Source organism: Sturnus vulgaris, chromosome 8, assembly GCF_052056855.1.
Source record: "Sturnus vulgaris isolate bStuVul1 chromosome 8, bStuVul1.hap1, whole genome shotgun sequence".
Classification (NCBI taxonomy): domain Eukaryota; kingdom Metazoa; phylum Chordata; class Aves; order Passeriformes; family Sturnidae; genus Sturnus; species Sturnus vulgaris.
In genome coordinates, this window is record NC_142250.1 from 10,443,774 (window position 1) to 10,460,633 (window position 16,860).

Consider the following 16,860-nt stretch of genomic DNA (forward strand, 5'->3'; position numbering starts at 1 on the left):
CTCCCTGGTAAAAAGTCCCGAGCAGAGGCAGGAGCAGCAGCTCTCTGGTGCAGGGTCTTGAGCAGAGGCAGGAGCTCCCCAGTATTTCTTTTTCTTTTCTTCTTGTTCTTCTTTTTCTTCTCCCATGTGGTAGCAGTGATGATGATGATGGTGGTGGAGGAGGAGAGAGGGAGAGAGAGAGTTCTCATCTCAATGCATGTATTTTTATTTGTTAATTACCCAATGACCTAAAAACACAAGCCTAAAACATTTCTTCTAAACCTATTAAAATTCTACTTCTATAGTACGAAAGTGGTGTTAATCCTTATGCATAATTGTGCATGTATCTCTATATATTCATACAAATGATTCTATCTGTTCTCTCTTAAAAATGTAAGCAATTTTCTTACTATGTTTGTTTTAATGTTTTCATTATGTCTGGAGCGAAGTTTCTGAACTTTTACCGAGGCTTACACTTTGTACCAGATTCTAAGGCTTTTGCTCTTTTAAGGCACTTAAAACATATTCTTACTTACTTAGGCTTCTACTTCATATCTATGTGACTTATTAATATTTCTACTCACTTAAAACTAAAGCTTACACTTCTATTTCATGTCTGTGTGGCTTAATATACTTTAATTTCTCCAAAGGTTTCAATTCAATCCCTGCATTCTGACCTCTCTCTGAGGGACTCAGAGACAGTTCTATTTTACACACTCCAACAGGTCAGCAACTAACAAGGTTTTGAAATTACATTCTACAATTCAGTTATGGACCCCTTTACCCCATATATCAATTTCTTTTCTTTTGTCCTTGCATCAGGTGCTGCATCTCTGTCTGCACTGTGCTTGGTCTCAGAAGTGTGGTGCAAATAAGACACATCATTATGAAAGGAAGAGGGATTATTGTGGATTCCATAAGCAATGGGAAAGGATCTAATGGGAATTGTTAAAATTTGTTTGTCTAAAATGCCAGTAAAGTTCCCCTCAGTACTGCCCTACTGTGAAATGTTTCTTCCAGAGGATCTTAGAACCATAGATCAAGTAATTATACATATTTTTTGCTATTTCTTAGTTTAAGTAAAATTTTAAAAATAGGTAAATACTTTTTGGTGGGGGTAGTAGAAATTAGATATAATAGAGACATATTCCACATGATCAGTAACGTTATAGCTTAATACTGGGAAGTGAGTTGTTTTACTACATGTAGTAATGTGTTATTGGAAAATAGAGATGCCTTTCAGCATATGCTTGTGTCAATGAAATTGTATAAAGAAGATCCCTAATGCCAATAAACCTGATCATTTAGTGCTAATAAAAAGCTATCTTCTCATTTTTATTCACTCTGCAATTACTGAACTGTGTTTCGATAGGAAGCTGACAAGCCCCTTGGAAGCAATAAAATAGACAGGTTCTTGGAGATGACGTTCCAACCCAGCCTTCTGTCTCTATAACCTTTAACAGGTTTTAGAACCTATGGGATTTCCAACTGATTCTTGTAAAAATGATCCACGGTTGTGAGGATTAAATAACACTTGGGAAGAAACCTGTTCTCAATCCAAAAATGACCAGATCTAGAATGGTGTTAATATCTCTCAAAGAAATAAGAGGAAAAAATATAATGAAAACTTCTTTTCTAGCCATTATGAAAGAGATCTCCATGCTGAAGAGACAGCATCTGTACTGCACAAGAGAAATCCAGACACATAATTTCCTTCTGTACATCAGTATGCTCCAGCTCTGCCAAGAGCCCTGTTGTGGCACTTTGGGAAGGATAAGAGTGAGAGGAGGAAGGAGAATATTGTTTTAAAGACTGCTTAAGAGAATTTAGTCTTAATTTCCTGATGACAAGATAAATATTGTCTTGGGAAATTCCTAAAACCTAAAGTTTCTTAAAGTATCACAGCACCCTGATAATCAACTCACAGTTGTAACAAATACTGTGGGATGGCTTTTGGTTTTGTTTGTAGAATTTGGGACTTGGCAAAAATCACTTAAAACCCTCAATCATGAAAATGACCAGGAAAGGTTTACAGCTTCCTGTAAAGCTACTGTGGTAGGTGTGGTGGAGCAGAGAAAAAAGAAAGAATTTACAACACAGCAGAGTGATTAATAATATCATGAGTCAGTCATAATTTATGCAAGTGCTGTGGCAAGTCCTTGCCCCTGAGATTTGTGAACCCAGTCCAAGTTCAGCAAGGGATGTGAGCTGCTCATCAGTCAATGCAGAATGAGTGTTAGCTTTATCAAATCTCTGGGAGTCACTGGGCAATTTTATAATCCAATCCAACGTGCTGCATGATGGCATCCAAGAGGCATTCTAGGAGGTTGTCTAGGCCTCCCTTTCTTGGAACCTTGAGGAAGAATAATCTGCTTTGCACATTTCTCTCAGCTCTGTTGCAGTTGCACTTTTTGATGTCGTGGTGCCCATCTCAAAATCCAGGGCCCTTTTTCTCCAATTTGCACAGGTGGTTCAGATCATGCTTACTTTACAGCAGCCCTTGCTGTTTTCTTACCCCTGTAGAGGGCTATGGAAAATGAGTAGAACTTCAAAATTTACCCTGATATTCAAGTGCTGTCTATCTGTCCTACAATGACCCATGGAGAGAACAGGGCCTGATGGTTGTTCCTTTTAAAGTAACACAGCTCAGAGCGTGTCTGCTTCCCCTCAGAATGAAGTCACAATGTGATTATTGTGCTTGATAGCCATCTAAAATTCAACCATAAGAAATCCTGGCTAGTGCTGTGCAGCTTCAGCTAAGCCCTGGCCTGGCAGAGCTCAGGCCTCTGACTTGTTTCTATTTGTCCATCCAGTCTGTGCCCACCTCAGACACATCACAAAAAAACAACATGTTCACCTCAGGATCAGTTTCCCTTTGTTGTCTTTTGAGTTCAGATTCTGCCCATATCCTGCTCTCTATATTGAAATATTTCCATTTCAGATCCTAGTACTGAGAAGGCACATGAATTATTCAAGGAACAGGTGTATGCAGTTGGAGTAATCACAAAACTCTTCAGAAGTGGAATACCTTTTTTTATTTCTTTGAGTTTCAGTAAACTCTAAAAAAGATCTTTTCTAACAAGCTGGCAAAAATGTGTGCATCATTGAAAGAAAGCAGTAATTCAGCAACAATATGATAATACAAATTAGAAGTTATCTTTCATAGTACATTACAAACTTTCATAATTACAAATTTCATAGTAAATTATGAACTTTAAAGGTCACATGACAGACTGATGGAAGATGATAGGGTATATTAAGGAAATGTTTACTGCTCTGGAGGCCCGTATCTCTTCTCATCTCTGAGGCTTTCTTCAGCCCCAACACACAGTAATTACCATTTTCACAAAGTCCAGCTTATTAGAGCATCTGAATGTGTCAGGGCAATGGAGGGCACATTGCAGCTGAAAGATCAGTGAGAAAACAGCTTCCCAGGAAAAGTACCCTGTAATTGAAAAGAATGACCAGTTATAAATTAATAATTTGCCTTCCCTGAAAATTACTGGGTGTGATTACACTTCAGGCCTGCAGTCATTCCACTTGCTGTTGGCTAACATTTAATGTTTGCACACCATGATCCCATTAAACGAGAAAAAAACCTGACAGCAGACTCCTGTGATGCTACTTGCTGTGCTTTTCAGAAAGGGGATGGCCAGGCTCATATGGAAATCAGTTTTGAATGTTGGAAAAAGATTGATCTTTGTATGGCTCACTACCTTTTTTTTGCATGTGGGCAATAAATTGAATCAGTAAAAAACAAATCTGAGGCAGCCTGCCTGTCCAAGGGTCAGGATAAGCTGAGCTCATTGTAGTTTCTCTTGAGTTCCACAGAAGTGGTAAAGTGGGCAAATTTCCTTGGGCATTGCCTGGAGATTATCAGTGAAAGTTTTGCCAGGTCTCCACAGCACTGGGCAGTTTGAGATGCTGTCTTTAAGGCACTCTTTGACTCTTTTACATTCTGAAGCTCAATATCCATCTAGTTTTTGTTGCCAGAGGTCTGGAGACAGACATGGTGCAGTAACTTCTCAGCCTTGAAGCTGTTATCCTAAACCCTCCCCCTCATTCCCAAACCCTCAGTGCCTTTTGTAAGACACCACTATGAGCTGCAATAAAAATGCTTCGCTGCTCAGTAGGCTTTGGGAGAACTCAGCAGTGAAGGTGTAGTGTCTGTCCTTGCTGCTTTTAGTGTGGAAAGGATATGGAAGCATCCATATATCTGTTTCCTTGCCTTTCCCATAGGGCACCAAGCCCTCTGCCAACACAAGGGAGTTAGAAATAGAGAAGGTGGATTAAAGGCTTCTATACACATGCTGCAGGAACTTCTTCAGGACTTAGTTTGCACCAATGGAAATCCCAGAAGTCCAGTGACAGTTCAGTATGGTTGCATACTTTATTGACATTATGAACTCTCGATAAAGAAGCTTCTATAACCAAGAGCTGTAATTGCATTTAAATTTACTAATGCACATTAGGTTGTAAAACCTCTGTTTTAAACTTCAGGACCTGCAAGCTGAAACAAAATTCAAGGTAGAAGCAATTTCAGCTGAAGGGGCATTTTTCTTGGGAGTCGATGCACCAAGGAAGAGGCAGCAATACTCTCTCCTAAAGGTTTCTGAGCAAGAGAGGAAGAGACGCTTTGGCTGATTAGAGGCTATTCTGCTCAGTGTGGGAGGAAAGTGTGCTGCCTCAGACTGATGTTTAGTTGCAAGGACAATGTGACCCAGTCTAATCCCAAGTCTATAAACCTTTTATCTGTACAAGAATGCTTGGTGCTGAATCATAGGAAAAAAAAATAGAATGGTTTGGGCTGGAAGGGAACTTAAAGATCATCTGATTTCAACCCTGCTGCTATGGGCAGGGAACCTTCCACAAGCTTCACTGCCAAGGGAGGAAAGGAATGCACAAAGAATTGACCAACCAGTGCTGAAGTGTGTAGGGCCAGGGAACCCTCATTTGTCAAGTGAGCTTTCATTGACTGAGCAGAATCCAGAGTCCCCCAAGGAATTTTGTCAACAGAGCTTGAAAACATATCTCCAAATCCTGCTTTGTGTTTCTTCCAGAGCTGAGTGCAGAACCTTTGCCACCTTGCCTCTGCTGTGCTGGGAGCATGGCCAGCAAGACAGGGAGGTATTTAGTTTAAATATTTCTCTGCAAACTAGATTCATCAAAAATGCTTCTCAAAGCACCTTCCCCTGATTGCCTTGCTGTAGCTGAAGCCATCAAACTGCTGCCTCAAGCCTGTGGCACAGCCAAAACTCTCATTCAAAGCCCTGTTGGCCTGGCACAGAGCATGGCTTTCTATTGCTACCTGCCCAGTGGTGCTGCTTTACATCCCACCTGCTTCCCAGGAGGACATTCAATGAACTCTTCACCACCTTCCTGCAGGCATCAGCACAGAAACAGCCTCTGATTTTTCTCAGACTTATATTTTTGAGGAATAAGAGGTGAATATTGCAATGTGACTGGGGTACCTGGGCAGCCAATACTGCTTCTCACCCCTGTGCAGACAAACCTCTGAAGGAACGTGTATACCCATGTAGATGCTGCCTGTCTGCTCATCTTCTGTTGGAAAATTGGATAAAAACGCTTGGCTGTGACTTGGAGCACATCAGTAAGTCAGAGTGAGCTCTCCCTCGACAGCCTTAGCCTTTTGCACACTCAGCTGTACGTGAAATGCACAGATATTTTAGCAGTGTAACCAGCTTCTGTCCCCACCCCACCAAAAGGCTTTTGTTTAAGGAACTTGCTGTTTCTCTTTCTTCCACTACAAGCAAGGCTCAAGGATATGCAATAAGGGGAAATCTGTGTGCAGTAATAGCAGGAATCTCTGTTGAAGCTGGTCCTTTCCTTCATTACCTTCTGCTGAAGCTGTGATGAGTAAGATTTAACGACCAAATCTATCAAAGTTCTGTATTTTTTCCTTTTTCCCCCCCTCTCCTCAGTTATCTATCACACATTGAACTGAAGCTGTGCTGAAAGTTATTTTGGGGGAAAAGTTTTCAATATTTCTGTACTTTCCACTAGATGTGAAGGGATTCAAAAGGTTGAAAAAACAGTTTATTACTTTAGATTATTCCTGTTCCTAATGGTTTCAATTTTGCCCTCAGCATCCCAAATTCTATTGCTTAGAAAGGTCTTTGACTAGATATCCAATTGTATTACGTTTTATAGTACATTAATTTCTCATTTTTAACCAGTAACTTGCTAATTAAGTAAAGACATCTCATAAAAAGCATAGAAATGTGTCTGGTATAAAACTGATAAACAGGCATATTCTATTGAGCAGCACCCAATCCCTGTGTACACAGTCCTTTCTTGCAGACCTGGGCAAACTTTAAGACTTTGGACCTGTATTGCAGATTTCTAGTACCTTTTGTGTGTTTTTAAGATAATTCTTTTCTCTTGAAAGCCTTTCCCTGTTTATCCATTTACATTTTTTTTAATATATTGCATTTATTTAATTGCCAATCCATATTTATAATTTTGGTTCTGTTTTCATTATTTACTACATTAGAAACTGCTTGGTTAAAATCTTCCCACATATCAATGTGCAAGTCAAAATATTCAAGTGAAAATGCAGCTCAGATTTTGTCTATTTATGTTATGAAGAATTAAGCCTCAAAGGCAGGAGGTAAACTATTTGAGTAGGTTATTTAATCATTGCCTCTTAAATATAATTAACACATGGTAGTTAACTTCTATGGTCAATCTTTAGTGCTAGAAGATCAGTGTTAGCAAAACTGGAGCTTTCTCTTGAAGAATATCTTCCCAGTTACTCTGGATTGCATCATCCCCCTTATGCTCAAGAAACCAAGTTTGAGCCAGATCACCAGATAAAATAATACAGACTTCCTTACTGGACACCTTAGGAAGATATAGGGGGTGATTACAAATATTTAGTGTTGAAATTCCTCCTGACCTTCTGTTGATCACTCTCTGCAATCGTTCTAACACAGATAAAATCTCTATTGTCCATGTGCTATTTGAGTGATAAAGCAGACTCTCCTTGGCTGCAGGGCACACCGTGGATATTATTTCTGGGATTTCTTTCTAATCACATTTTAATTTTCTTTCACACTCTCAGCTTGCACTGTGTTAAACTCTACTGAGAAATTATTTAAACACAAACAAAAGTTCTCTGCCTTTGTTTTACTCAAAAAAACGTATATATATACATACATATATTTTAACAGGTGTCATGGGGCAACAGCTTTGGGAGGACACTGGGGAGGGTTCTCACATAGGAGACTTCAGTGCTTCTTAGTTTCTGGAGGGCTAAGGCAGGAAAGCCACTCATTCTGTGTGGTTACACATTTTTATAGAGCATTATAGGTCTTCTGTTAATACAATTTAAAAGCTCAACGTTTTGCTTTTTGAAATAAGTACTTTGGATAAACATTTCTCACCCTTGTAAATTTTCCATTCCTTTGACACACTAGACACAATGAATAGGAAGGAATTTTTTCTGCAAGTGAAGGGGAAAAATACATTTTATACAGTTTTTAAAATCAGCAGAAGTGAATTTGTCAAAACAATAGAACAATTTTTATTTTTTTTAGGGAAAAAAAAATTTGAAAAGCCCAAACCGCTATACTCTGCAGTTTTTTATTATAAACAAATCATTAATTCTGTGCTAAGAACCTACAATTTTTTTATACACTTGTCCCTTCGGTTGTCATTGTGGAGTTTGCCTTATGATTGCACAAAGTGATAGCCCTCTTCCCTGCATTTGCTTCAATTTATTTTCACATGTTCTGAGATAACATGTGAAACTTCTCCTACTTTTTTACTTAGTTAGCAAATACAGTGCTCTAGAATTCAAATAAGTAGCACCTCTCCTCCAACAGCTTTCCAGTTCACTGCAAATACCCACCACTGCAAAAATGAGAGCACAGGGGGTTGTTCGTTTGCTTTTACATAAATACACACAGGATGTATACATAGAACAAGAGATCTGTGTTCATATCCTGTGTATAACCCTGCCAGTTAGAAACAACAACAACCTAGTTTTCATTTGCCATTTGTTTGCTTCTTCCAGCAAGTGGATAATGCTGAAATAGTGGCCTCTTCCCCCAGGTCAGGAGGGTGGTGACACCCTTTCCATGCCTTGTCAGTGGCAAGTAAGACATGTCTTTTTTTGCCACTTGGTTGACCTCAGAGCATATGGGATTTGGGCACCAAGTTGGCATGTGTCACTTGTTCCTTTCTCCATGAAGTCTAAGAGGTGGCAAAGGTTTGAGTAAGGTGACACAGGAGTAAAATCCATGTAAAAACAGGTCTCAGGTACCCACTGGCTGGGGAGCAGTGCAATTCCCCCAACAGAGTCAATGTTTGTGTGCTGCAGCACACAAAAGAAAAGAATAAAAGAATATATAAATGCAACACTCTTGGAATGGAGCCTTGTGTCTGTTTCCCACAGTTTCCCTCTGGACTGCAATGGGACAGGAGGGGTGAAATCTGCACTGCCTTTGTTCATCTGGTTCAGGGGATGCTGCAAAATACCAAAAGTGTGGGTTTAGGAGCTTCCCCCTCACTAAATTCACCTCTTTATTGTCCATATGTGCAACACCATTTAACAAAAGACAGCTGGAAGTTTTTTATTTTTTTCATTTTGTACATACAGGTATGGAGAGAGAGAGACAGAAGGAAAATTTTGTTTTCAAATAAGTAAAAATGCATAGTTTCTCCGCTTGGTGAAATCTGCACAGATACGCCCAGATGTGTATGTGCACAAGACATTTCATACTTTACACTTCTTTGTGACATAACTCTGCCTCACCTGAGCACCTATAAAATATTTTTTTATTACAGTAAACTTGTAAAAGCGCTTTTTCATTCACTAGGGAAAATGAGGATGGAAACACGGAGGGCCCCAGATCTCCTATAGTATTAAGACAATCCTGTTACCCTATTTTCATGTACTTTGGTTTTAGCAGCAATTTCTTGGGCTTAAGGGGAGGTGGATGTTGATTTTTTTGTTTGGCATTTTTTAAAAGCATGGAAAGGAGTTTTATTTTCAGAGTTTGAAACTGAGAGTTTAAACTCCATGTACATTTTCACTTTAAAGATCTATCTGCAGCTGTAAAACTAATTCTGCAATAAAAGGTGGGGTTTGGTGCATCTCTTATGTTATTCTTTTCTAAAATTTAATTTCTTGGTTTATGGAACCTAAGAGGGGTGGAGGTGTGCAAGGCAGTGTGAGAGGATAGCTGGTCAGGGTGGAATTCATTCTGAGTTTATATCCTTTCTCCATCTATGTAACCCCTTTGATTACAGCAGTCAGGGCAGCATGTGACTAGAGGAATATATGTGTATAAATTGGATTATGTAAAGTAAGAATTCTGGGGCATGAATTTGTATGGATTATTGCCAGAGTGAGATCAAGAACTCCCACTCTTGTACCTCCCTCTGTTCTTATGGAAAGTGTAATTTTGGCAGTACTGGATATAGAGGATAACAGAAAATGTATATTTTTATAAAAGCACTGTACATTCTTGTGGGTTCAGCCTGTTGCATGACCCTGGCAAACAGATTTGTTTCAGATTTGTTCTGGAAAGTCTGTTGCTGGAAGAGGGCTCAGCAGTGTGGTCTTGGCCCATTTGTCACAGTTCTTCAGCATAAGTGACTGTCAGCCTCTCGTGGACACTTGCCTGCTGGCTCCTCGCCAAGGTCACTCCATGTCTCATTCCAAATAAACCTTTCCCGTGATACTGTCACAAGAGAAGGGATGGCACCTTGGACAGGCACTCACATCTGGGATGAGACCCAACATTTTTGGCTGTGTGTTGACAGGACACTTGATGTCTCTGAATTATGCTAAATTTCTATTATATTTTGTTAAGTATGCACAGCCTGCATAAACCCATGGAAAAAAAAATTACTTAACAAAGTGGGAGGTTTGCTTTTTTCATTCCATACAGAAGTAGACGTGGGTGGATTTCAATACGTGGGCAGTTTTCAAGAGTAATAGAGGCACAAGAACTGAACCCGAGGAAGACAAGGACACCATCAATCCATACTCATCCAAGCAATTTTGTCCATGCCCTGGTGGCCACAGCACCTGGATTTGAGTAGAGGGCAGTGACCTCCTTGTTTCATCACATTGCTAATCATACCTTATATTTACTGTGCCAGCTTCAGTACCTGATGGATATCAAACTTTTCACTCACAACCACGTTAGATCACACTGAATTATATTCTATCATAGCCCTGGGGAATATTAATCACCATTTCATTACATTTGTCTGAAGAAACTGGAATTCATTACTGTAATTTTCAGCTAAACATTATGGAGCAACAATGAGATTGAACTAACATATACTTAGTAATTAGCACTAATGGTAATTAGAGGGAGAGAAAAAAATTGCCAGTGATAGATTTTCCCATATGATTCTGAACAGGGTAGCATAGAGCCATCTGAACTACCTTACTTTGAATACTTTCTAAAAATCATTGCTCAGCATTTCAGAAGTGCAAGTTCTTTCCTTGTGAAATACAGGTCAGATTGTATTAGACTGGAATCTAATTTAATGTAGCTCCTACTACTCCCTTAATTTCCCAAAGCACTTTACAAAGCAATAACAGGAACTAGTAGTGTGATACAGAAGCAGGTAAATCTATAACTTATTTGCAGTGGGCCAGTTCCAGGCTTGTTTTTAGCTTGTGTAGCTCCACTACCTGTGGTGTGAGACTGATTTACACTAGTTAGGATTTGGTCCAAAGCCAAAGGTGTGTACATAAAATGGAAAAGCATATGAAATGCTATTTTAAAGAAAAATGAATGGTCAGCCAGGAGACCCCATTTATTCCTATTACTTTTTAGAGCCTTGTGATCCCACACCCATGGAATTTAATAAGAGGTTTTGGGTCGGGTCCCATGTGAGCAATAAGATCCTAAACTTTTCTCTGAAGGACACTAGCAAAGGAGATTTCATTAAATATCTCATCCACTACAAGCCACTTTTATAAGTGAAGGTGTGTTGCAGACACGGAAGAACATGTGGAAGAACATGTGTCATTATGTGTTCAGAAGAGAAAAAGGAAAACAGAATTTTGTTTCTAAAATGATTTATTCTTTGTCACTGGCACTTTGCACTCTAAGTGAGAGGCAAATCTGAGGATGAGAAGTTGATCTACTTGCCTGAAGTACTTGCAGAATATCTGTGGTCTCCCTGTCTTTGCAGACCCTCCCTCGACAGAGATCAAGGGTTGAGTGAGGAGTTGTTCTTTACACCACAATTAATTTTATTTTTTTGCCTCTCTCTTCTTCAAACATCTTTTCCCATGGAGGGCAGTAGCTGCATGTCTTTACATCAGGTGCCATTGGTGGATACAATCCCAGGGCTCCAGCTTTTTATTTTTTTAAGACTCCTTATGTTTTTCACTGAACTAAAAGCTCAGAGATCACAACTCTGCCTTCTATTTTTAAAGCAAATCCAGTGGCCACTGTAGGTACTCTGGAGTTAACACTTTCCTTGTACATTCTTTTGGCCATTGGATATGTCAGGTCAGTTTGCTTCGTACCTTCCAAAAATCTTGTCCTTGACCCCCGGTGCTGTTGATACCTGAATCAAATACCTTCCCTTTACTGTTTGCACATTTTATTTCTGGACAGGCCAGCATGACTGTAAGTGTACCACAGGAAGGAAGGGTGAGCCTTGTTTAGGGATTATGCATGAAATTTGTTTTCTCATGGATTTCTTCAGTATTATGTGTACATAACAATCTCCCTTTAGCTGTACTTGAGTTTGAACTTTCTAGCTTGAAAATAAGGTTGATGTTATTTCATTTTATACTTTATATTTTGCTTTTTCAGGTTTTAAACTTCTTGGAAAGGGGAATTGCTTTTTCTGGTGTTTTTTCCTAATAGTGTTGTTCATTTTCTATACGAAAGCATTGATTCAAAAACATTTTTCTTTTTAGAAGAACTAATGCTTTCAATACTTTCCCCTTTCATATAATAATAATACTTTTTCCAGCTTTCCAAGGGTGTTCTCTTAGCACCTATCTTTAGCAAACTGGAAAAGCTGACTGACTCTTTCAGCATTTCGGCTGGAGGATTTGGAGGCTTTGGAAGTACTGATTATTTCAGCCTCAGCTTTATCAAAATGTCTATACATTCAGTCAAAAAATATGCAGCACTAGGATCTACAGAGCTGTTAGGTCTCCAGAGAAATGGGAAGGGAAGGAATCTCCTGCGGGAATTCTTCATGAACAGACAACAGCAGCATATCAGCTATTTTAGCTACTTCTTTGCAGACGGTTTGACAATCTGTTGCAAGTTATACCCCAAAATGCAGCCTTCCTTCTCTGCTTTTCTTCAAGTGATGATGTCTCCAGATATCTAGTTCCAAAAAATATTCCCCTTCGATCCACTTCAAATGACACTTTTTGTGTGATGAGCTTTCTGCAGATGCCCACTGATCAGCAGGATGGCTCCAAATCCTATTATAATCTGCCAGGTAGAAATAGATAAATCTATTAGCCCAGACTGGGCTTGTTTCATCATTGTGACAGCTTCCCATGAGCCTGCATTCATCAGATTCCCTCAAAACAGCCAGCTTCCACATCATCTGACAGTTATATTTCCATGACTGGACTCTAGGTTACTACATCTTTAATTTGCATTTAATTAGTCATTAGTAATCTAGGTACTTATCCAACCCCACCCCCTCCTTCTTTCTTTTCTCTTTGTTTTTTTTTTTTTTCATTATTTTAAATTGATTATTGGATACCAAACTGATGGCTAAAATTGCTGCCATTAATTGTTTTATGTGAACTTCCTGAAAATGTTTTCAATGGAAATAAAATAAGCAGTTGAATATCTTTTGCTGCTTACCAAAAGACACTGGGCAACCCAGTTAAGCCTAGCACCAGGTTTCTTTTTAACAGAAGTGGCAGGAAGATTGCCATGCTGCTGTACATGCTGCCACAGCCACTCTGGAGATCACATCAAACACATGGATCACCACTCTCTCTGCAGACTTACTGCAATTTTGCACCTCTATGCCTTCTTTGCTAAAAGAAGGAAAAATAAAATGGTCAAAAAACAATGAGGGAAAGAAATGCTGCTTATAACTGAATAATGACATGTTGTCAGAATTTTACTTTGTAAAGGACATAAATCACATGTATTCCAATGTGTTGTGTATGGGACATGAAACTTTTGATTCTCAGTCATGTGAGAGGACAAGAGACACAAATCAGGTTTCTGCATGGCATCCATGAGAGCCTTCCTGGCACCCAGCACTTGCAGCCTGTCCTGTGGATTTTACTAAGATGTGTAGCAGCTTTAACCCTGTAGGCCAATTCCTTATTAGTCCTTCAGAGCTTTCTGTCTCACCCAAATCAGTCATGAGCCATTTTCTATCTTCTTTTCTACTATTCAGGTCATTGGGATTCATTTTCTACCTTCAAATCACTTTGTTGAATAATTACAAAAGCTAAAATACAAGGAGTTCCTTTAGTTCTTTACAGATGGAGAAATGAGAGGCATTGCTGAGCAGAGCACTGCTGTGGGTCTTCACTAGAAGTGTGTGTTTAGTAGAGTGGCTTCAATCCCCCAGCCAACAACAGTCACAGTGGGTTTGGTTACAGCAAAATATCCATGGCTGGGTGTCAGCTTTGCAGCTCTCTGTGGCTGCAAATCTATTAATGATGACAGGAGATGATTGTATCAGGCCAGCTAGAAATTATATCAAGGCAAGAAATTTTACCTCCTTCCCATGGAAGAAAGCAGAGATATCTAAGAGTCATATTTCCAAGGTGTGTTCTCCAAAGCTCCTCTGCGTTTTGGAGTTTAAATCTTGAGATGTGTAGAGTGCCTGAATGGAGAAGAATCTCTGTGGGATTTTTTCCAGTTACTCCCAGAAGTCACATAAACTTTTAGCATCTCCAGCATCCTGTGATAATGAGCTCCACGGTTTTAATTGCATTTTGTGTGAACTTTTTTATACGCTTTCTAAAATCTGTGATCTGTTCATTTAACTCCCCTTAATCCTTGCATTAGAAGAAAAGTGAATAATTGTCTTCTGTGCTCTTTTCCATTGCTCGATTAATTTTATAGATCTCTGTCATTTCTTCCTCACTTATCTGTACTCCAAATTGAAAAGTCTTAATCTGCTTAGCACTTTCTCATATAGGAGAGCTGTTCCTTACCCTGGTAAGACCCCCCATCTCAGCTAATTATGTAAAAGTAGGCATTATAGTAAGTCTAAACCACTGAAAGATTTTTAATTTTTTTTCTATGCTGGCTGTAAAGTTATACAAGAGGTAACAGCTCTGTGGTGAATATTTGTCTTGAAGGATTTTTTTAGTAATCAATGCCTCTTAAATTTTCTGCATGGTGAGGGGAAGTAGTGCTCCTAGTCTCCAACAGTTGCATAAATATTTTTCAGCCCCAGGATCCTGAACTAATTGAAGGTATAGCTTAGTGCCTGTTGCTCTCTATATTAATCCACAGATCTCATCAGCTATCACAGTCCTCAGGCAGGAGACTTCCATGGAAGGCAGAGGATGTGGAAGAGGTATTGTAGCTAATTAGCTAAATGACAAGAATATCAATTGCTTCATTATTAAAGCCCACTGTTTCTTCACAACAGCAGAGGGAACTGCCTCATGAGCAGCAAAATCTGATTCATGGTTGCTGGCACTCACAGTGAGCCTCTGGCCCTTGCCTGTTTCTGGTCAATGTGCCATTTATCCCATCTCAGAGCTGTATTCTCTGACCCTCCCTTCCACCCTCCCAGGCCAGCAGATCCTTCAGCTGTGCTTGGTCTCCTCAGGGCAGCTTCTCAAATTAAGTTCATCCTCTCCAGAAATTAATCTGGTCCTTTCAAGCCACACTGTCTTTAAACCAGGTCTACATACCTTCTCAAATGCACACTTTGCTCTTTCAGAGGTTTTTCTATCTGCTCCAAAGGAAGGTCTGATACTAACAGCATTCAAGCATGGGACAATAATTGCAGGTTTTGAACCCAGACTCACAGGCCCGTGTGGGAATCCATCTACTGGGAGCAACAGGGTTGTACAGCTTTCTAGGCAGTCACTACACTGCAAAATTTTTGTAAATCTTCATTCAGATTCTACCTCAGGAAGACACTGTGTAGAAGCAAACATGGCACCAAAACCATGGCTCTACAGGAAGGTGCAGAACAATCCTCTCCAGCATGGAGCTACTGGGCTGGGCATCCTCTCAGCAACATTGCTCCAATGGGCAGGAGTTTTTCCCTATATATTCATATATTTCCAAATGCTGGACACACAGGCATCAATCTGTTAAAGCACGGGATGCTCTCTGATTTGTGTTTCTCGAGGAAACTGCCAGTGATCCACATTTCCTGTGCTTGGCATCTAAGGACATTCTGGAGCAGAGAGGGGCAGGGATGAGCAGTGTGGCAGGGAAAGGGCACATGCAGTAAGTCACACACAGGGTGTAACATATGACAGCTTGCAAGTGCATAAACAGAAACTGATAAAAAAAACCAGTTAGCTGTCTCTATTGATCTGAGTCACAGAAGGAGTCTCTCCAATATCTTCACAGGACACTTTTTTTTTCTCTTAGTTTGAGAGACTGAGTTCTCATTAAAATAAAAAAGAGCTGTAGAGAAATAGAAAAAAGCAAACCAATAAAAAACCCAAACACCAATCAAACAAGATAAACACGAAACTGTTTCTTTAGACTTTAAAAAATTAAAAAAAAAAAAAAAAAAAGAGGAAGGATTATATCAGCCTAGCTGTGGAGGCTGTACTGTGGCTGCACCTTTGAGATATGCTGTCCATATTTGATCACCTTGCCTTGAACTTCTCCTTCATGGCTCCCCAGGTGTCTGCCAGAACACTCCAGTGCTGCTATGAAATGCCAAACAAGACTAAGTCCTGGGTCCTCCCTTCCACTGATCATACTTTTGTTGAGGAGTACTTTTAGTGATTAAAGTGTCTGCACTCATTTTCACTTGTGACTCGAGTTGGAATATTCAATTTAAATCTTTAAAATCTGGCAGTTAAAAGCTGTCAGTAATTGATTCAGTACTCAGAATGGTTTCCCTTTAATTTCCAAGCAAGGGTTCAGATTGATTTTTATTTTTAAATCCACATCACCGTGTCTACCGTTATGAATTACAAAGAATCTCCTTGGCTGGTTTCAATCCATTCTAATCTGTCACTCTTCAGAAGAAACTACAGCTACACACACTTGAAATTGGGTTAATTTCTACTAAGGAGGAAAAAAAACCCTGTTTTATTGTTAACATCTGCATCAGAACTTGGCTTTCTGAGCACCACTAGGATGTGGAGTTACCACTCTCAAACCACTGGGCCAACACTTGCCATCAGTGCCACAAATTTACTCCAGCTCAGGTCATATCTGACTAACAGCAGGGTTAGTGCAATGCATTTTGCATTGTGGTTAATGACTGTGTCAATATTTGACCAGTTTTCATCTGCTGACCACGGCAGAAGCAGCAGTGCAGCTCCTGGGGTGTCTGTGGCACTTGGGGGGCTGCTGCTGTGGGCAGGCTTTGCTTGTGCTCCCAGCCCCTTCCCCTGAGAGCACTCATTGCAGCCATGGCTGTCTCCTCATGGCTTACAGGGGGTGTGACCCTGGAAGTCTTTGCCTTCTGACACCCGTGGCTTGTGGTGGGATGTATGGCTCTGCTCCGGATACCTCAATCACATGGCTTGTGCTCCTTATGCTGTCTGGTAAATCTCTCCGTTTTAAATCTATGACTGCTCAATCAAGGGAACAAAGGAGAAAATGCTGACTGCATTGTAAAACTCTCTGGGCTGTGAGGCTCATAGATCAGCTTTATTTGAGCAGTAACACTTTTTGGAAAAGCTACTGGCAGTATGTCCCTGGGTTAGATGCGTGTTGAATGTATAAT

At 39.9% G+C, this 16,860-nt stretch overlaps 1 long non-coding RNA gene across 2 annotated transcripts in view; it reads left to right on the forward strand.

Moving 5' to 3' along the window:
* The window catches only part of LOC148222987 (uncharacterized), a 421,765-nt gene that overhangs the window by 286,298 nt on the left and 118,607 nt on the right, over positions 1–16,860 (forward strand). The gene's annotated exons all lie outside the window — the stretch shown is intronic.